At 38.1% G+C, this 22,947-nt stretch overlaps 1 long non-coding RNA gene across 1 annotated transcript in view; it reads left to right on the plus strand.

Moving 5' to 3' along the window:
• Positions 1 to 22,104, plus strand: part of LOC131516192 (uncharacterized) — a 34,338-nt gene extending 12,234 nt beyond the window's left edge. The window contains exons 2-4 of the long non-coding RNA XR_009263937.1: positions 19,325 to 19,739; positions 21,008 to 21,083; positions 21,960 to 22,104. This is a non-coding gene — a long non-coding RNA (uncharacterized LOC131516192). The remainder of the gene's footprint in view (positions 1 to 19,324; positions 19,740 to 21,007; positions 21,084 to 21,959) is intronic.
• The last annotated feature ends 843 nt before the right edge of the window (positions 22,105 to 22,947 follow it).

Raw genomic sequence — 22,947 nt, forward strand, 5'->3', positions numbered from 1 at the left:
TTCTTCATTATTAGTGTACAAGAATGCAACTAATTTCTCCACGTTGATTTTGTATCCTGCAACTTTGGTAATTCATGTATCAGTTCTAGCAGACTTTTGGTGGATTCTATCAGATTTTCCATGTATAATATCATGTCATCTTCAAAAAGTGAAAGCTTGACTTCATCTTTGCCAATTTTGATGCCTTTGATTTCCTTTTGTTTTCTGATTGCTGATGCTAGAACTTCCAACACTATGTTAAACAACACCAGTGATAGTGAACATCCCTGTGGTGTTCCTGATCTCAGGGAGAAAGCTGTCAGTTTTTCCCCATGGGGATGATATTAGCTGTGGGCTTTTCAAAAATGGCTTTTGTGATGTTTAAGTATGTTCCTTCTATCCCAACTTTCTCGAGGGTTTTTATTAAGCAAGTATGCTGAATTTTGTCAAATGCTTTTTCTGCGTCAATTGAGAGGATCATATGGTTCTTATCTTTTCTTTTATTGATGTGATGTTTACATTTATTGATTGCCGAATGTTGAACCAGCCCTGCATCCCAGGAATGAATACCACTTCATCATGGTGAATTCTTTTTATATGCTGTAGGATTCGGTTTGCTAGTATCTTATTGAGAATTTTTGGATCCATATTCATCAAGGATATTGGCCTCTAGTTCTCTTTTTTACTGGGTCTCTGTCTGGTTTAGGAACGAAAGTAATGCTGGCTTCATAGAATGGGTCTAGAAGTTTTCCTTCCCTTTCTGTTTTTTTGCATTAGCTTGAGAAGGCTACGTATTATCTCTGCTTTAAATGTCTGGTAGAACTCCCCTTGGAAGCCATCTGGTCATAGACTCTTATTTGTTGGGAGATTTTTGATAACTGATTCAATTTCTTCGCTCATGATGGGTCTGTTCAAGCTTTCTATTTCTTCCTGTTTGAGTTTTGGAATTGTGTGGGTGTTTAGGACTTTGTCCATTTTTTTCAGGTTGTCCAGCTTGTTGGCATATAATTGTTCATAGTATTCCCTGATAATTGCTTGTATTTCAAAAGGATTGGTTGTAATAAATCCATTTTCATTCATGATTTTATCTATTTGGGTCCTCTCCCTTTTCTTTTTGTGGAGCCTGGCTAGAGGTTTATCAATTTTGTTTATTTTTTCAAAAAACCAACTCTTGGTTTCATTGATCTGTTCTCCAGTTTTTTAGATTCTATATTGTTTATTTCTGCTCTGATCTTTATTATTTCTCTTCTTCTCCTTGGTCTGGGGTGTATTTGCTGTTCTGCTTCTATTTCCTTTAGGTGTTCTGCTACATTTTTTATTTGGGATTTTTCTTGTTTCTTGAGATAGGCCTCGATTGCAATGTATTTTCCTCTCAGGACTGCTTTTGCTGCATCCCAAAGCATTTGGATTGTTGTATTTTCATTTTAATTTGTTTCCATATATTTCTTAATTTCTTCTCTAATTGCCTGGTTGACCCATTCTTTCTTTAGTAGGGTGTTCTTTAACCCCCATGCTTTTGGAGGTTTTCCAGACTTTTTCCTGTGGTTGATTTCAAGCTTCATAGCACTGTGGTCTGAAAGTGTGCATGGTATGATCTCAATTATTTTATGCTTATGAAGGGTTGTTTCGTGACCCAGTCAGTATGTGATCTATCTTGGAGAATGTTCCATGTGTACTCGAGAAGAAAGTGTATTCTGTTGCTTTGGGATGCAGAGTTCTAAATACATCTGTCAAGTCCATCTGATCCAATGTATCATTCAGGGCCCTTGTTTCCTTATTGATCCTGTGTCTAGATGATCTATCCATTGTTGTAAGTGGAGTATTAAAGTCCCCTGCAGCTACCACATTCTTATCAATAAGGTTGCTTATGTTTGTGAGTAATTGTTTTATATATTTGGGGGCTCCTTTATTTGGCGCATAGACATTTATAATTGTTAGCTCTTCCTGATGGATAGACCCTGTAATTATTATATAATGCCCTTCTTCATCTCTTATTACAGACTTTAATTTAAAGTCTAGTTTGTCTGATATAAGTATGGCTACTCCCGCTTTCTTTTGAATTCCAGCAGCATGATAGATAGTTCTCCATCCCCTCACTTTCAATCTGAAGGTGTCCTCAGGTCCAAAATGAGTTTCTTGTAGACAGCAAATAGATAGGTCTTGTTTCTTTAATCCATTCAGATAACCTATGTCTTTTGGTTGGAGCATTTAGTCCCTTTACATCCAGTGTTATTATAGAGAGATATGGGTTTAGAGTCATTGTGATGTCTATAGGTTTCATGGTTGTAGTGATGTCTCTGGTACTTTGTCTCACAGGATCCCCCTTAGGATCTCTTGTAGTGCTGGTTTAATGGTGATGAATTCCTTCAATTTTTGTTTGTTTGGGAAGATCTTTATCTCTCCTTCTATTCTAAATGACAGACTTGCAGGATAAAGGATTCTTGGCTGCATATTTTTTTCTGTTCATCACATTGAAGATTTCCTGCCATTCCTTTCTGGCCTGCCAAGTTTCAGTAGATCACTAGTCTTATAGGTCTCCTTTATATGTTAGAGCATGTTTATCCCTAGCTGCTTTCAGAATTTTCTCTTTATCCTTGTATTTTGCCAGTTTGACTATATGTCGTGCAGAAGATTGATTCAAGTTACATCTGAAGGGAGTTCTCTGTGCCTCTTGGATTTCAATGCGTTTTTCCTTCCCCAAATCAAGGAAGTTCTCAGCTATGATTTCTTCAAGTATACCTTCCGTCCCTTTCTCTCTCTCTTCTTCCCCTGGAATCCCAATTATGCATATATTATTACGTTTTATCGTATCACTTAATTCTCTAATTCTCCCCTCATACTCCTGGATTTTTTTATTTTCTTTATCTCAGATTCCTCTTTTTCCATAATTTTATATTCCAATTCATCTATTCTCTCCTCTGCCTCTTCAATCCAAGCTGTGGTAGCCTCCATTTTATTTTGCAGCTCATTTATAGTATTTTTTAGCTCCTCCTGACTGTTTCTTAGTTCCTTGATCTCTGTAGCAATAGATGCTCTGCTGTCCTCTATATTTTTTTCAAGTCCAGAGATTAATTTCATGACTATTATTTTAAATTCATTTTCTGTTACATTGTTTAAATCATTTGTGATAAGTCCATTAGCTGTCGTTACTTCCTGGAGTTTCTTTTGAAGAGAATTCTTCCGTTTTGTTATTTTGGATACTTCCTGAATTGGCACAGAACTGTAGTCCTCTTCTTCTGTGCTGTCTGGAGTAACTTGCATTGGTGGGCATGGCCACAGTCAGACCTGATATCTGCCCCCAGCCCACAGCTGGGACCACAGCCAGACTCGTGTGTACCTTATCTTCACCTCTCCCAGAGGCAGGACTCACTGTGGAGTGGTGTGGCCCCTGTCTGGACTACTTGCACACTGCCAGGCTTGTGGTGCTGCTTCTATGGGATCTGGCATATTAGCTGGGGTGGATCTCCAACGTGCACAGGGATGGGAGGGGCAGACTCAGCTCATTTTGCCTTCAGTGGTCCACTTCGGGAGGGGCCCTGTGGCACTGGGAGGGAGGCACACCCATCCTGTCAGAGGGATGGATCCACAGAAGCACAGCTTTGGGTGTTTGTGAGGTGCAAGCAAGTTCCCTGATGGGAACTGGTTCCCTTTGGGATTTTGGCTGGGGGATAGGCGAGTGAGATGGCATTACCCAGCACCTTTGTTCCCTGTTAAGCTGAATTCTGTCCTCCGGGGCTCAACAACTCTCCCTCCTGTTGTCCTCTAGCCCTCCCGTTCTCAGAGCAGAGGTATTGACTTATAACATTCCAGATCTGAAGTCCCGCTCGCTGTCAGAACACATTCCTTCCAGCCCTTCCGCTTTTGCAAGCAAGACTTGGGATCTCTGCCTTGCAGGGTGGGCTGCCCATCCACCATCCTGGCTCTCTCCCACCCGTCTGTGTAGTGCGCACTGCTTCTCCGCCCTTCATACCCTCTTCTGTGGGCCTCTTGTCTATACTTGGCTCTGGAGAATCCATTCTGCTAGTCTTCTGGCAGTTTTCTGGGTTATTTAGGCTGATGTGGGTGGAATCTAAGTGATCAGCAGGACACGGTGAGCCCAGTGTCCTCCTACGCCGCCATCTTCCCTGCTCTTCACAATTCATTTAAACTATGTCCCAGGTAACAGTAACTAGATAAATATGTGAAGTAGTACTGTTATTGGGACTTTCTTCAATGATGGGAATGTTCTGGATCTAGGCTGCCAATATGAGAGCCACTAGCAACATTTAACAATCAAAATGTACCTAGTGCAACAGAGAAACTAAATTTTAATTTTACTTAATGTAAATTGAAATGGCCGTTTGTAGTTAACTACTGCTACATTGGCAGGTGCAGCTCTCTAAGGTAGTTTCGTCCAAGTAAACTAGTCCAGATGCTTAAGATGTTTCCCCTTTACAACATGGCATGTTTTAAAAGTACATATGTAAGAAGGTGGTATAAAAGTAGTTTCCTAAACCAATTTTCATGAAAGAAAATTTAACATCGTATAAATGAAATGTAGACAATTTTACACAATGCAAGGTTGAAAAACATCTCTAACTTTGGGAATGTACCAATGTCAAACTGTTCTAGGATTGCCATGTTGAGCCACAGCACTTGAGTAAATATACCACTTTGGCTAATAACTGGTTTCTTCTAAAGTGTCCAGATGTTCCTATATTCATTAATTCTAATAAGAGATTAATTTTGAGGCAGGAAATAAGGACTTGAATTCAGGTAAGGGAGAAAAAAAAAGCTCCAAATTTTTTTTTTAATTTTTTTTGGAATTAAAATTATGTTTGGACTCTTCTCACTTACTGGATATAGAATTATAGCTTGACAATTCTTTTAGCACATACAAATATGTCATACCACTTTCTTCTGGCTCCCACAATTTCTCATAAGGAATCTATTGTCATTCAAATTGTGTTTTTTTTCCTATAGCTAAGTTGCTATTTCTCACACTTTTCAAAAAACATTTTTTTTCATTGAGTTTAGTTTTCAGAAGTTTGACTATTATGGGTCTTGGGGTGGATTATTTCAAGTTCATCCAGTTCTGATTTGTGCAGCCTCATGTTTCTCCGGGTTTATGGCCTTTGCAAAATTTGGGATGTTTTCAGCCAATATTTCTTTGAGTGTTTTTTTGAGCTTCTCCTTCCCCACCCAGCCTTCATCAACACTTGAGGAAAGGAACACCTCCTCATAAGGAATGGGTGAGGTAGGAGTTGTAGCTCCACAGTAGACCTCTGCTGATGTCACCTTGGCTAGAATGCATATAACTGCCTTTACTGCTATCCATATGGCCTCTACGGGGATGAGAGAGGTGTGGTGTGGTCTTATTACTACTGGACAGTGATGGAAGTCCTGAATATCCTTCAGCTCTCCTCTGATTCAGCCACAGATGGAAGAAGTGCTTGATACCACCATGATGACCAGGAAGTCCAGGCTCCTTTTATGGTCTCCACCAACATGATGGTTAGGGGAAAGAGGAGAAGGGGTCATTACTACCCATTGGGGATAAACATCCTTGTTCCTTATCAGGTTTATCTGATGCTAACTCAGTGGGAATAGGATGCTGGTCCCTTCATTATACCTGGTGAGCATGGAGGTTTAGGCTCCCCATCTGGCCTCTGCTGTCCTGGGTAGATATAGGTCTACAGTGTTTAGCTGCAGTAGAGAGGATATCGTGTAAAACTTTTCTGTCCTACTAAGCTACCCCTTTCTTGCTGTGTTGGTTAGAGAAGGTATCTTTCCTTGGGGATTTTTTTTTTCTGTTCCTATTGACATTTGTGGCTCACCAGCTTCTTCAGCTCTAAGTTGCGTCTATATGAGGCAAAAAAAGTAAGCCCAGAGAACTCACCATTGTGTTCCTTGGGTGTCCTGGTCCCTAACCACTCTTCCATTTGCTATTCACCTTTCAGAGTCTTCTTATGATTGTTTCATATATAATCTCCAGTTGTACTTAGTTGTACTTAAAGGAGAGAATAGGAACATGCATGGATACTCAATCTTCTTTGAAGTGGAAATAATTGGTATTATTTTTTAGTCTAAAAATAATCAAATGGAGTTCTTGTTATGAGCCAGGCATGCTTTTGAACACATTACATGTATATGTATACATTTTATCCTCATGATAAGTTTGTGAGGCAATTATTTTTTATTAGCCCAGTTTTCTCAAAAAGACACCAAGTCCCAGGGAGGGTGAGTAACTCTGCAATGAAGGGTTAATCAGGCTTAGGTACTCACACTCTGCACATTCCAGGGAAAGGACTGGTCCTTGGCCAAGTCCTGGGAGATGACTTCTGGGAGCTGATGAGAAGGGTTTTCTATGACTGAGGCCCTGGACCAGGTTGTGTCAATGTGACCAGTTTACGCTAACAATGTGACTTAGGGTGATATTCTGTTATTGTATGCCTGAGGCTTTAGGCATGTTGTATCTGTTTCATTTATGAGGGTGCTAAATATTGAGTGGCTGTCAGTCTTGTCGTTGCTGCATGACTCTATGACAGATATCCAATAAAGGCCCTGGACACCAAGGCTCAGATGAGTTTTCTTGGTTGGTAACACTGAGCAGGTGTTGTCATACATGATTGTCAGGAGAATTAAGCACCTTCTATGCAACACCACATGGAGAGCATAGCTATTCACTGTGGAAATTTGTGCCTTTTTGTTCTGGACCTCATCCTATGTGCATTTCCTCTTTGCTGGCTTTAACCTGTGTCCTTCTATGGTAATAAACTAAAACTTGAGTATAACAGATTCTTCTGAGTGCTGTGAGTCCATCCATCAAATTGTTGAACCTGAGAGTGGTATTAGGGGATACCAGTGTACCAGTTCAAGGTCTGGTAGTGAGGAAATAAAAGATTCATCTTTCTCTGGAACCCATGCTCCTAACTACTCCCAGGGTACTCACTTCTTCAGTTACATGGGATCAGGGTTAAATCCCTGCACCTACTATTGCTTCTTTTAGATAATGTCTGACATGTGATGTGTGATAGACCAAAATCACTGGCTTCATATAAACAAATCCTTTTATCTTCACAATGATATCTTAAACCCTTACTATTCTTGCTTGCATATATCTCTTTTCCCTTGAAAAATAAAATATTGAAGAGCTTCTTTAATCTGGAAGCAAAATAAGCCTCAAAACCCCCACCATTTATGAATTTTAGGGAGGAAGACAGACTACAGATGATATCACAATGAGAATGCTTTGAATCACAACTCAAGGCTTGTGGCCTGCGACAGAGTATGGAGTTTCAGTGTTAAACTTATTCTCCATGCCACAGATCTCAAAATTATATGAGAAATGGACCAGAAGACAGCTAATTATTGCAGTAATTTGGATAGTAAATGCATCATCAAATCTTACATTTAGGAAATATCATCATGACATTTAAAAACTTTCCCTTTGTGTAATGTAAGACCGAAAAAATTTATAAAGTAGTCATAAGGCTTACTTTTGGTTCTTGAAAGGATTTTCTTGCAACCCAAAGTTATTTGGGAACAGATGTTACTCTTCCATCCTCACTACACTCCATAAGCCCAAGAATCTGAGACATTTACATTCATACCTTTTATGTGTCCTATGTTTCCTGAATCACAGTTCAGACCAAAGAGGGCATCATTCTGGGGCTGAATGTCAGTCTGACACTGCTTTCTCCCTGTGGGTCTCTCTAGGGACTGCATACTTCTTAGACATCATTTCCAGAAGGATCATTGGGCTATTAAAATTAATTAATATAATTTTATAATTAACTTTCATAATATTAATCTCTTAATTATCCTGTAAGCAGTAATTATGGAGCTCATGGTTCTTCTTCCACCACCTCCATGACTTATATGTGGAAATTAGCATTTTAACGCGAAGTTCTACTACTTTATTGAGAACTCAGGGTCTTTGAGATAATTGAAAAGATTGCATCTCATTAAAGGGCAAGTGAGAGAGTGGAACTTTTATCCTTGAAAACTGAGTCCTGGACTATTATTTTGGTAACTTAAAAAAAACCTATTTGGTCAGTCATGTCCAAGTCAGCTCTCTAATTATTGCTCTTGAATTTTGATCCTGAATCTATATTTTTGTCCCTCTGTCTATGATGATTTGCAGTGTATAGAAATTGAAGTTGTTAAAGGTTTCAGGCACCATACATCTTGCATTACCCTTCTACTTTCACTGATATTTTTGCACTGTGTACTTTATTTGGTATCAGGAGTGACAGTATGCCTCCCTTACCCCATGCATTTATTCACTCTGTGTTGAGGGTGAAAGAGGGGTTTATCTGACTCTGAATTGCAGAAGACTAAATCCAGAATGCTCAATTTGGGTCTATCCTCTCTCTCCTCTGAAAAGAGGAGCATTTCCTCCCCTCTCCTCTCAGCCATGGGGATGATTGGGAACATGTTGTCTTGTTCTAGAGTATCATTTGAAAAGTCCTCATGTCCACTGATTTAAGACACATTCTTCCATACTTATTGTTGTTCTGTAAAATTATGGTATATTGGTTCTCCATCTGATGTCTTTTGCTTTAATTCTCTGGTGGTTTAGATATTGGGTGGGTAAAAAAGGATATCTTAGATGCCCAAACCCAGTCTCTTCCACTGGTCAGTTGGCACTGTCTACTGTCTGTGGAAGCAGAACACCAGAGCAATTCTTGCAGTGTTCTAACCACTGCAGCTGGGCTATACACCTGGATTTATAAGCAAAACACTGAACTTTATTTTAGATAACATATAAAAATCTGAAAATTATTAAAATGTGTACTGATCTCTCCTATTTTTTGTAACATATATCGTGTTTCCAATCATAATCTAAAATCCCAAAGGATGGTAATTATGCCTTATGCCTCTTTGTATCCTCCCCAGATCTTAAAATGATGCTTCAACTATAGTAGACATTTGTTCAGTGTTGGTGATGGTTTTCCACTTGGGGTTACAAGTGTAGGTGTATGGAGATCTACTAATGAATGAAATAATATTTAGATATGTGTCATCTAACTCCCAATTCACAAAGTAAATTTATAAATTTACTTAAAAATTTACAGCCATCTCGTGTTAAAAGGTGCATGGTTACCATTATCAAATCATAGTTACCAAGATAGTTGTTTGCAGACATCCCTCTGGTAGTTCACTGTCTTCTCCACCAACAATTCATAGCAGAAATTTCAGTTGTAGTCTAGCAAGGATTCAATGGTACAATTATGAGTCCAGTTTATATGTTATACAAAAACACAACACCCTCCTTCTTTCCACCCCTTTGCCACTTTTAACACCTCCCTGGAAGCCACCTCTCTGGATATCTCGCAATCAAGTGCCAGCTGTTAGAAGCCTCCCATGCATTTACTCTTTTCTCTGTTATGCCTTTTATATCCCATCCTAATTATTACCTGGAATCAAATAAAATTGCTTATTTTTGATCCAGGGAAGCTTATTTAGTAGTGTAAACTATTAGTGATTCTTCCTCTGAATTACAATGAATTACTAATTCAGATGATGCAGTGTAACAGCAGAAACACTTGTTCTCTTGCGTCATCGGTTAATATATTATTAACTCCCGTGCTGCTCTTCCTCTTTCCACCAAGTTATGAGAAGTGATCACTTGTGCTGATTAGCTCTTCTTGTCTGCTATTTTTTGGTACTTATGTGTCTGGCTTATGGTTCACGCTGTGTTCTTCCTTGGAAATGAAAATGAAAGGTGATCCCTCTTTATGTATATAGTGAGAGACGAATATACTTTAAACATTTATTCCATAGACAAAATGAAGAAACAAACAAACAAAAAAGAACAAAGCTGTCTATAGAGAAAAATGCATCCATAATCTCTAGAGCTATAATAGAGTCAGTAATATACATGTTGGGATATTAATAAATGTATGCTGGATAACAAGGTCCTAAACTCAGTGTTTTCAGTGCTGTTTCATGTGTCTCAGAAGCAATTTAAGTTCAAACCTTGTTTTGAGAAAGAAAGTGTGTCCAAAAGGGCAATTAATATATGTATAGTCAGACCTCATTATTCATAAATTCAATATTTGCAAAACTTTCTTACTCACTAAAATTTGTCTCTCCCAGATCTATACCCTCAGTGCTTTTATGATCATTTGCAGACATGCACAGAAAAGCAAAAATTTGAGTCTCCCATGTACATATTCCCAGCTGGGGTTGAAATAGATGTCACTCTGCTTTCTTGTTTCAGCTCTCATACTGCAAACAAGTGTCCTTTTTTGTGGCCTACTTAGTGTCACTTTTTGTAGTTTTGTGCCTTTTTGATAATTTCACTATTTAAAATGGTTCCCAAGTGTAATGCTGAAGTGCTGTCTAGTGTTCCCAAGGGCAAGAAAGCTGTGATGTGCCTTGCAGAGAAAATCTAGATAAACTTCCTTCAGGCATGAGTTATACTGTTGTTTGTCAAGAATTAAATGTTAATGAATCAACAGTATGTATTTAACAAAGTGTCTTTATTTTTTTAGAGTTTATTTATTTATTTTTAGAGAGAGAGATAGTGAGAGCACAAGTTTGAATGGGGCAGGGGCAGAGAGAGAAGGAGAGAGAGAATCCCAAGCAGGTTCCACACTGTCAGTGCAAAGCCTGATGCTGGGCTCAAACTCATAAACTGTGAGATCATGACCTGAGCCAAAACCAAGAGCTGGATGCTTAACTGATTGAACCACTTCGGTGGCCCTAATAAATTTTCTTTAAACAGACACTCACTGTTTAGATACGTAGTTATCTATCAATCAGTTAATAAAAAATTGTGACCAGAGACTCATAGGAAACTCACCCTGTATTTCCCCTAGAAACAGCAGTTCAGTGTTCATTGATTCAATGTTTGTGGTAACCTTGTAAGATGAAACTCTTGTGAATAAGAAAAATTAACTGTATTATGTATTTTACTTTGATTGGTTTTCAATTACTGATTAAACAACAACTATATATATATATATATATATATATATATATATAGTGGTTGCTATCCATAACAAGAATAGCCAGTAGCTTTTTTCAATATCAATATTTTGAGATACAGTACAACCATTTCCAGTTCAACATGGAGATATGTAAATGTAAGACCTATTAATACAGAAGTAGATTGCTGCCACAAATGACCTGGGCAAGGTGCCTGGGGAAGGTTACAAGGAAGAATGACAATTATTACAGTCATTCCCCATAGATAAAAATACTGTTTACTTTAGGAAGATCAAAACCCCACTTACTCTTTGGTGTGGTGCCTACTTGGGACCTTAAGAACTGGCTAAATATCTTAAGAATGATGGGGTGCTCCTCAATAAATATAAAAGAATTGGGATCATACCATGTACACTTTCAGATCACAATGCTATGAAACTTGAAATCAACCACAGGAAAAAGTTTGCAAAACCTCCAAATGCACGGAGGTTAAAGAACATCCTACTAAAAAATGAATGGGTCAACCAGGCAATTAAAGAAGAAATTAAAAATATATGCAAACAAATGAAAATGAAAACACAACAATCCAAACGCTTTGAGATGCAGGAAAGGCAGTCCTATGAGAAAAATAAATTGCAATCTAGGCCTATCTCAAGAAACAAGAAAAATCCCAAATACAAAATCTAACAGCACACCTAAAGGAACTAGAGGCAGAACAACACAGAAACTCCAAGGCCATCAGAAGAAGAAAAATAAAGACCAGAGCAGAAATAAGCAATATAGAATCAAACACACACACACACACACACACACACACACACACACAGTAGAACAGATCAATGAAACCAAGAATTGGTATTTTGAAAAAAATAAACAAAATTGATAAACCTCTATCAAGGCTTCTCAAAAAGAAAAGAGAAATCACCCAAATAGATAAAATCATGAATGAAAATGGACTTATTACAACCAATCCCTCATAAATACAAGCAATTATCAGGGAATACTATCAAAAATTATATGACAACAAACTGGACAACCTGGAAGAAATGGACAAATTTCTAAATACCCACACACTACCAAAACTTAAATGGGAAGAATTAGAAAATTTGAACAGATCCATAACTAGTGAAGAAATTGAATAAGTTATCAAATATCTCCCAACAAATAAGAGTCCGTGACCTGATGGCTTCCCTGGGGAATTCTACCAGACATTTAAAGCAGAGTTAATATCTATCCCTCTCAAGCTGTTCAAAAAAATAGAAATGGAAGGAAAACTTCTAGACTCATTCTATGAAGCCAGCATTACTTTGATTCCCAAACTAGACAGAGACCCAGCAAAAAAGGCAAGCTATAGGCCAATATGAATATGGATGCAAAAATTCTCAACAAGATACTAGAAAATCTAATTCAACGGCATATAAAAAGAATTTTTCACCATGATCAAATGAGATTCATTTCTGGGCTTCAAGGCTGGTTTAATATTCGCAAATCCATCAATGTGATGCATCACATTAATAAAAGAAAGAATAGGAACCATATGATCCTGTCAATCGATGCAGAAAAAAGCATTTGACAAAATATAGCATACTTTCTAAATAAAAACCCTCAAGGAAGATGGGATAGAAAGAACATACCTAAACATCATAAAAGCCATTTATGAAAAGCCAACAGCTAATATCATCCTCATTTGGAAAAAATGAGAGCTTTCTTCCTGAGATCAGAAACACTGCAAGGATGTCCACTCTCATGACTGTTGTTTAACACAGTGTTGGAAGTCCTAGCATCAGCAATCAGACAAAGAAAATGATATCAGAGGCATCAAAATTGGCAGGAAGAAGTCAAACTTTCACTTTTCTCAGATGACATGATACACTACATGGAAAACCTCTGATAGACTCCATCAAAAATCTGCTAGAACTGATACATGAATTCAACAAAATCACAGGGTAAAAAATCAATGTACAGAAATCGGTTGCATTTTTATACGCAAATAACGAAGCAACAGCAAGAGAAGTAAACTGATCAAATTTACAATTGCACCAAGAACCACAAAAGACCTAGGAATAAACCTAATCAAAGATGTAGAAGACCTGTATGTTGAAAACTATAGGAAGCTTATGAAGGAAATTGAAGAAGATACAAAGAAATGGAGAAACATTCCATGCTCATGGGTTGGAAGAATAAATATTGTTAAATATCTATGCTACCCAAAGCAATTTACACGTTCAATGCAATCCCAATCAAAATTGCACTGGCATTCTTCTCAAAGCTAGAACAAACAATCCTAAAATTTGTATGGAAACACAAAAGACCTTGAATAGCCAAAGTAATACTGAAGAAGAGAACCAAAGTGGGAGGCATCACAATCACAGACTTTAGTCTCTACCACAAAGCTGTAATCAGAAATATAGTATGGTGTTGGCACAAAAACAGACACATAGACCAATGGAATAGAATAGAGAACCTGGAATTGGACCCACAAATGTATGGCCAAATAATCTTTGACAAAGCAGGAAAGAATATCCAAGGGAAAAAATACAATTTCTTCAGCAAATGGTGCTGGGAGAACTGGATAGCAACATGCAGAAAAATGAAACTAGACCACTTTCTTATACCATACACAAAAATAAACTCAAAATGGATGAAAGACCTGAATGTGAGACAGGAAACCATCAAAACCCTAGAGGAGAAAGAAGGAAACAATCTCTTCGTCCTCTTTGACCTCCAAAGGCAAGGGAATTATTATTTTTTTTTAAATTTATTTATTTTTTATTTTTTAATATATGAAATTTACTGTCAAATTGGTTTCCATACAACACCCAGTGCTCATCCCAAAAGGTGCCCTCCTCAATACCCATCACCCACCCTGCCCTCCCTCCCACCCCCCATCAACCCTCAGTTTGTTCTCAGTTTTTAACAGTCTCTTATGCTTTGGCTCTCTCCCACTCTAACCTCTTTTTTTTTTTTTCCCTTCCCCTCCCCCATGGGTTTCTGTTACGTTTCTCAGGATCCACATAAGAGTGAAACCATATGGTATCTGTCTTTCTCTGTATGGCTTATTTCACTTAGCATCACACTCTCCAGTTCCATCCACGCTGCTACAAAACGCCATATTTCATTTTTTCTCATTGCCACGTAGTATTCCATTGTGTATATAAACCACAATTTCTTTATCCATTCATCAGTTGATGGACATTTAGGCTCTTTCCATAATTTGGCTATTGTTGAGAGTGCTGCTATAAACATTGGGGTACAAGTGCCCCTATCAAAGGCAAGGGAATTAAATGCAAAAATGAACGACTGGGATCTCATCAAGATAAAAAGCTTCTGCACTGCAAAGGAAATAATCAACAAAACTGAAATGCAACCAATGGAGTGGGAAAAGATATTTGCAAATGACATATTGAATAAAGGGCTATATCCAAAATCTATAAAGAACTCACCAAACTCCACACCCCAAAAACAAATAATCCAGTGAAGAAATGGGCAGAAGACATGAATAGACACTTTTCCAAAGAAGACATCCAGATGGCCAGCAGGCACATGAAAAGATGCTTAAGGTCACTCATCATCAGGGAAATACAAGTCGAAGCTACACTGAGATACCACCTCACGCCAGTCAGAGTGGCTAAAATGAACAAATCAGAGACTCTAGATGCTGGAGAGGATGTGGAGAAATGAGAACCCTCTTGCACTGTTGGTGGGAATGCAAACTGATGCAGCCACTCTGTAAAACAGTGTGGAATTTCCTCAAAAAGTTAAAAATAGAATTACCCTATGACCCAGCAATAGCACTACTAGGAATTAATCTAAAGGATACAGGAGTGCCGATTCATAGGAGCACATGTACCCCAATGTTTATAACAGCACTTTTATCAATAGCCAAATTGTGGAAAGAGTCTAAATGTCCATCAACTGATGAATGGATAAATATGTGGTTTATATATACAATGGTACCACCTGGCAATGAGAACAAATGAAAACCTGCCATTTGCAGCAACATGGATGGAACTGGAGGTTATTGTGCTAAGTGAAATAAGTCAGTCAGAGAAAGACAGATACCATGTTTTCACTCACACGTGGATCTTGAGAAACTTAAGAGAAGACCATGAGGGAAGGGAAGGGGGAAAAAATGTTACAAACAGAGAGGGAGGTAGACAAACCAGTAAGAGACTCTTGGGTACTGAGAACAAACTAAGGGTTGATGGGGGGTAGGGGAGAAGGGATAATGGATGATGGGCATTGAGGAGGGCACTCGCTGGGATGGGCACTGGGTGTGGTATGGAAGCCAATTTGACAATAAATTATATTAAAAAAAAGAATGATGGGTTGTTCTTTTATCACTTCAAGTATGTACAAAGTAAGAAGAGAAATGGAAACAGAGTGATTATGCCTCCAAAAATTGTAAAACAAATCATGAAAATTCTTAGTGTTATATTTTTTTTTTATTTTTTTATTTTTTAAATTTTTTTTTTTTCAACGCTTTTTATTTATTTTTGGGACAGAGAGAGACAGAGCATGAACGGGGGAGGGGCAGAGAGAGAGGGAGACACAGAATCGGAAACAGGCTCCAGGCTCCGAGCCATCAGCCCAGAGCCTGACGCGGGGCTCGAACTCACGGACCGCGAGATCGTGACCTGGCTGAAGTCGGACGCTTAACCGACTGCGCCACCCAGGCGCCCCTCTTAGTGTTATATTTTAAGGTAGAAAAATGGAAGTAAGCAAACAGCAAGAAAAATAAGAATTTTCTTACTTTCCAAACTTTATTCTCATCTAAACCAAATCTGTTTTGTTACTTTTTTTTCAGGCACATGTATAGGTTCTCTCCCTCTCTCTCTCTAATTTGAAGAGTCTAAAGTTATGTTTTAATTTTTTTGTAGGTACAATAAATTATCTTTGAGAGAAAGAATTAAAATATTTCAAGTCCAACATTCCATCAATTATTTGATGTATGGTCAAGATACTAGAACTTTTGGAGAAAAAATACATTTTATATTAAATACACTTAAAAATATGCATAACGATAGTACACACTTTTGCATACAATTACCTCCAACTTTCCTAATCTCCATAATTAAAGTTTGATTCTAAATTATGTTTGTATTTGTAGACTCAATGTTTTTTCTGAATTACTTTTGGTCATTAGCAATTATAAAAAGAATCCTGTATATAATTTTCTTTCCTTATCTAGTGCTTGAGATTTCGACTGCATTATAACCTTTAGGATTGACTGTATAATCTTCAAAGGGAAATCAAAGAATACCAGAGAAAATTCTGTACACATTTCTGTCAAGCTAAACCCATTTCCATTTTTTCTTTAACTGAATAACATGTTGCTAAAAGTTAAATAGCTTCTCTTACATGTCAAGAACTGTGAAGGGTCTGCAATTTCACCATATTTGTAAGCTTGCATGTTAGACTTTCATTGCTTTATGGATGCTGGCAGGATACACAAGACTCTTGGGTCAAAGGTGAAGAACAGTGTATTACAGTAATAGCAATAGCCAGAATATTAGCATTTTTATGATAATTCGTTGAACCCCAGTCCTACAGGGTAGCACTGAGAACCTGATGATACCTGCCTATGCAGCTGGTGGTCCTACAGTAAAGGAACTCTAATCTTAAAAACTCAAATTATTTATAGTTGGCAGTAAGCATGGCTGCCCTGTGTGTGTGTGTGTGTGTGTGTGTGTGTGTGATAGAGAGAGAGAGAGAGAGAGAGAGAGGGAGAGAGAGAAACAGACAGATACAGAGAGACAGAGAGAGACAGAGACAGAAAGAGAGAGACTATCTCTGTCTTCCAAGACTGCTGACTCTATGAACATCCCAAAAAAAGTAGACCAAAACAAAGGTAATCAGGGCTGTCAACACCTTGCTCACAAGACATGAAGAAACACAACAGACCCGTAGAGAATTGTCACCTAACAAAATCTACACATCATTTCTACGCCATCATGACTCTTGGCAAATATTCCCATGGCTACATCACTCTGTCAGCCACTCTGATTGGCAGACGCTGGGACCAAATCTGTTCAGTTTGTCTCATACAGAGTTTAATTAAGGCTACTGCCAACAGGACCCCAAGTAAAAGGCTACTGCAGTGTTTGTCTCAGTCATGTCCCCTGCATCCTCAAGATTCCAGAGTTAAGAGTTGAATAAATCTCATAAACTATCAGGGATGTTTTAGAAAGCTAGTTGTCCTTCTCCTTAAGTTTCATCACTGACCTTTCTACTCACCAGAAACACTAGTTCAGGTTAGGCAGGATATAGTAGCAATTGCACAGACTCTACCTTAGCCTACCAGAAGGAAGTCTAGGGGGCAATTCTATCATTCATAATAACTGTGACCCAAGACTTAATCCTGAGCTGAATGCTTTCCAGGCTTAGGGAGAATCACAACTAAAATCATAGAAGATTGTCATCCAATATTATATAGAATCACAGTGTTTTAGAAGAGTTTTCCAATTCTAGAACAATGATACTTGAAGATACCAACCTCAACTAACTGAAATTTCTACATTCTCTTCCAAGAGGCTTGGCAATGTCTACTGCCCAGAGTTTCACTGTTGGCAAATTTATGTATGCCCAACTTTTTGTTTCAATAAAGAATGATAATGTCATCTCATGGAAATCATTTTAAATAATAACAAGAGTTATAAAAAACTCTACAAGTCCACTCCTTATGGAACTACCAATGAAGATCATCATGGAAATCAAATGAAAGAAACCTTCATCTCAGTGGGTGTTTTCCCTTGGATAAAGGACTTGTCCCAAGGTGTTACAACTTATTCCTCCCTTTATAGCAGACATCTTTCTCAAGTTCAGAAATATTAAACATAAAAATAAAAACATGCATACTAGAATTGGAGAAAATGTCAAATGTGTGATTTTTAGAATGCTGAGGTTGAGGAAAACAATAGGACCTTAAGACTTCATAGGTGAAAGGAATTTAAATAATCTCTTGACTTGGTGACTTGACACCATTTTCTTTTCTTTTAGCAACCCTCATTATAAATATCTTTTTAGCCAAAATAACATATTGTAGCATTTCAAATAACCACATGTTGCTGTAGGTTTTGAAAAGATTCTAAATGCATTTAAAATCAAGGGCAGTTGAAGATTTTCTAGATCTATGTGTGTCCTCAGTATTACTCATGGCATTCTCAATTTCCTCTTACAGGATTTTGCCAGGAACTAAATCTGTTAATAGCTAGAGGATTCTGTTCTTAACCAACAGAAAAGTACTAAATGAAGAAAAACAGTGTCTCTCATTCATTCATAACCCATGAATACATGCAAATGTTATTTTCCTTAAAGTGAAACATACAAAATTCATAATGACTAAAAATATACTTATATTACCATTCAAATGTTATTCATTCACTAAATGTGTTATCTGTGTACCAATTACATATAAAAAACAAAAGGAAGGTTTCATATTATCAAAAGCTACACAAGCATATTTTTTTCTTTTACATGCAAACACACACATTGTAAAACCAGAGCAGCAAACATTGTTCCTCCCTAAAAATAATTGTTTCATTTCTATTTTTTATTATTTAAAAATATTTTATTATTTATTTATTTTGAGAGAGAAAATGAGCAGGAGAGGTGCAGAGAAAGAGGGGGACAGAGGATCTGAAGTGGACTATGTGCTGACAACAGAGAGCCTGATGCTAGGCTCGAACTCACAAACCATGAGGTCATGACCTAAGCTGAAGTCATATGCTCAACTGACTGAGCCACCCAGGTGCCCCATTAAGTTTAATTTTGGTATTTTTTAAAGCCAATACTCCATTTCATCACAAGCAGCTATAATTAATTTTTCCATATTGGATGCTACCAAAACCGAAGTGGTTCCAAGAAGCACATACTGTTTGGGGGAAAAAGAAGAAAAATGATACAACTTCACATGTGAATGCTAAAAATTGATTCCTTAATTCTTAGTTTCTTTTCCTGTTTGAAATGTTGATAAAGTATTTTATGATTCGTCTTTTAATAGAAATTACAAAATCTATAGTGTGTAGATGGAAAAAGGACTCCCTAGAAAACATTTATGTCCTAATCCCCTAATCCCTGGGACTTGTTAGAAGAGAAAGTGGGAGGTGGAAGGGGAGGGGGAAAAAGGGAGGAAAAGGGAGAGGGAGAAGAAAAAGAAGAAGAAGGAGCAGTATCTGAGTGACTCAGTTGGTTTAGGGTCTGATTCTTGACCTCATGGTTGTGAAATTAAGCCCCAAATTAGTCTCCATGCTGGCATGAACCTACTGAGGGGGGGGGGGAAAAAGGAGGAGGAAGGGTGGAAAGAAGAAAGAAAAGAAAGAAAAAAATATTTTCAGATGTGATCAATTAAGGATCTTGTGATGGAGAGATTATTTTCCTGGGTTATCTGGGTTGTTCCTAAAGACAAACACTTGTATTTTTATCAAAGGAAAGAAGAGGGAAATTTGACATACCCACATAGGGGAAGGCAAAAAGAAGATGGAACAGAAAGAATATTCTGGTCTTGAAGACTGGAGTGATGCAGCCCAAAGCCAAGAAATGCTGCCGGCCACCAGAAGCCTGAAGAGACAAGAAATGGTTCTACCCTACAGCCTCTGGAGGGAGTGTGCCCCTGCTTCCATCTCTATTTTGGCTCATTAGTGCTAATTTTGGATTGCTAGCCTCCAGAACAATGAGAGTATACATTTCTGTGGTCTTAAACCATGAAGTTCAAGGTGATTTGTTATAGAAACCACCAGAAACTATGTATATAACTTCTAAGCAAGTTCTACTTAGGTATTAAAGATACACTTAGTAGACACCTTGCTGTCTCCTGTAGCCCTCATCTTAAACAACAATACAAGGTAGGCTCATTTATAAACCAGAGGTTTTGAGTTTGAGAGAAGGCAGTGGACCGAGGTCTTAGGTGCTGGTGACAGGTCTTGTGGGGAGAAAGAGCTGCTTGGGAGTTACAGAAACATCACAGCCATCCTGACTCACACACTAATTTTATCATTCATGCTACTCACTGAGCACCTATCACAGCACTGGTCCCTACTCAAGACACTGGACATGGATAACTGCGGCTGGCAGGCAAAGTCACTACTCTGGTGGTTTGTGTTCTGGTGAAGGGGGGGAAACTTGTGTATAAATAAGTAATCATAAATATGTTAGTTGGGATAGGTGTTATAAGGGATAAAAGAGGGAAAGAGAATAGAGGGACCTGGGGCAGGTTGGGTGCTGGTGTCTACTGGATATTCACATGAGAGTTAAGGTAAGGAGTATTGGGTAAGGAAACCTAAACGCAGTGACAAAAAGTTATCTCTGTGGGTGTCAGAGAGAGAACATTCCAGAATGATGTGATGGTAAATGCAGAGGACCTGAGGCTGGCATATGCTTGGTGCCTGATGCATCTGGAAAACATCAACTGAGGAGGAGAGAAGGTAGCAGAGGGACAGAGAGGTTGCCAGATCCAGGTACTGCAGACCTTGAAGTCCATGGAAAGCCTGGGCCTGGTCTACATGCAGGATTTGCAGCAGTGGAATAGTATATCTGACAGCTATTTTGAAAGGGGGAGAAGGGCACATGTGGCTAGTGGCTACTGCACACATTGGTGATTCCTGCTTACCCCTGACATGTCGCTTCAAGTGGCTGTGGTATCTCTTCCTTCACAGCCCCCAGTATTCCTTTTCCCACTGTGGCATCTCTCTTACATGATGAAATCACCTTCCTCTCCCTAAGGTAAATTCTCTCCTCTCCTGGTTTGGAGGAAAGCAGAGGATTCTCTCTCCTCTTGCCAAGTCAGAGGGTCTGACACAAACCTGGGGGCTTTAACACACAGGCAACATCAATGTCTTGTAGACTTGACATTTGAAAACACGATTGTCTTCTTCAGATCAGCTTCTGCAAGGCCAGTAGATTATTTATCAGCCTATGTTATCTAGAGGGCAGGGGCAAGAATGGACAAATTGTTCATGTCTATCTTCTTAGGAATTTTCTAATTTCAAAACTGACTAGAAGAAAGGTACTTTCAGTTTATTTATGCCTTTAGGTTTTGGCGGGGGCTGTGCAGACTGTTGGTGAGAGGTTTTCTTTAATTTAACAAGGTTGAAATGATTTTACAATCTTCTAGTGCAGCATTCCTCCAACTTTACCATGGACAGAAAACACCTGTATCCTTTTAAAATGCAGATTCTAACTTGAGCCTGGTGGGCTGAAACTCTGTTTTTCTTTTCTTTCTTCTTCTTTTATTATTATTATTTATTTATTTATTTATTTTTAGAGATAGAGCAAGAACACATGAGCAGTGGGGAGGGGCAAAGGGAGAAAAGAGAGAATCTTAAGCAGGCTCCACACTCAAGGTGGAGCCCAACACGGGGCTGGATCCCAGACCCTGAGATCATGACTTGAGCCAAAATTAAGAGTGAGATGCCCAACTGATTGAGCAACTCAGGCGCCCTGAGACTCTGCAGTTCTAACATACCTCCCAGGTGAGGCTGATGCCACTGGTCCACATTTGAGTAGCAAGGTCTCAGTGTTGAGTCAGGTTCCATTTATGCATCAGTGGAAATTCTGAGAGTATAAGGATGCAAAATCTTAGCCAAAATTAGAGTGGCTATTGTTTTGTAAGCTGTGTACTTCATGCTTTCACAATGTCTTTGTTGTTTCTTTCCCTTATCATCTATTGAACTGCTATACTGTTTCAATGTAGGGTCTTTGTTTTTATTTGCTTTGATCAGTTGTTTATCTGTATTTTTACAATGACTGCTCAACTTCGAAAAAAAATCTTAAGAAAATTTCATTCAGTAATTAATTGAAATGAAAGAATAAGTGCTAATGACTAACATGGTCAATAACCTCTGATGTTTTATCAATATTATTAAGTCAGAAACATTTCAAGTGTTTCTTCTTTACTATCAAGCATGCTATAATACCATACTCTAAGTCTACTAATATATACACGTTTTAAAACAACATAAAAATATTTCAGTTTGTATTTCAATTCATAAAATTGTAAGCCAGATATCTTGCCTTAATTGAACTTAAGTGGATTTGGGTTACATGGCCTCATTATTGCATTACAGGGCACTATGAGAAGATGCAGCCCCTCTCAGCCTGGATTTCAGACAAATAGAGCTCTCCCAACCTCTCCTCCCCCGTCCCCACTCTTCACAACCTCTGAAGGACATGAGGCCCAATCAAGGAATAAACTCTTGTTGCTTAAACCCACTGAGATTTGTGTCTTGTTTGTTACATAGCATCATCTAATCTGTCCTGACAAATATAGTGATTGTCACATGGAACAAGGCTACAGCTACATCCAAAACATAATTATGTGGCTAACAGTGAGGACACTGATGTGAGAGCTTTAAGAGAAGACTATTTTTATTATGTAGTGGCAAAGCATTTGTTGAAATTCTCACCTCTGATAACTTCAGAGGAGTTGTGCCTAGTGAACCTAATGAACTATGAATCTAATATATTTATAGCCTTAGAAGTTAATACACATGACAGTAATACTATTATTGATAGCTGTCAGCTTTGTTTGGCAAGGTATTACAAGACAAATGCTAACTTAGGAAATAATTGGTGTTTAAGCAGAAGTAAAAAGAAATGTAAAGCATTCCAAAACTCAGAGTCTGGCAAGTTAGACAATAATATTCTTGACCCAAAATAGTAAAAGACAAAATTAAGAGAGGCTTCCAGGTTCAAATGCCCTGTATAATCTTTAACCAACTAAGATGTTTCAGAGAAAGGATCAGAAGTAGAGTGTGACACCCAGTACATTTTCAATTGGATTAAAATCAGGATAGAGGATAAATCACAACTGTTGTGGTCCTCCCAACATAAGCTAGATATATTCATGGTCCTAGCCTCTAAATTTAATAAAACTCTTCTGAAGCCAAGATAAAAAAAAATTAGCACTCTAGACACCATCTCAAAAAATGATATAAGTAAGACTATTGGCTGGCATATACCACTCACTGGAATCAAACTGATAAAGAAACTGGCTAAATTTTTGATGAGGGAACCAGGAAGCTGAGATTATTCTAGGTGTAAGGTCACCCTTGA

The sequence above is a fragment of the Neofelis nebulosa genome, chromosome 7, assembly GCF_028018385.1.
Source record: "Neofelis nebulosa isolate mNeoNeb1 chromosome 7, mNeoNeb1.pri, whole genome shotgun sequence".
NCBI lineage: Eukaryota > Metazoa > Chordata > Mammalia > Carnivora > Felidae > Neofelis > Neofelis nebulosa.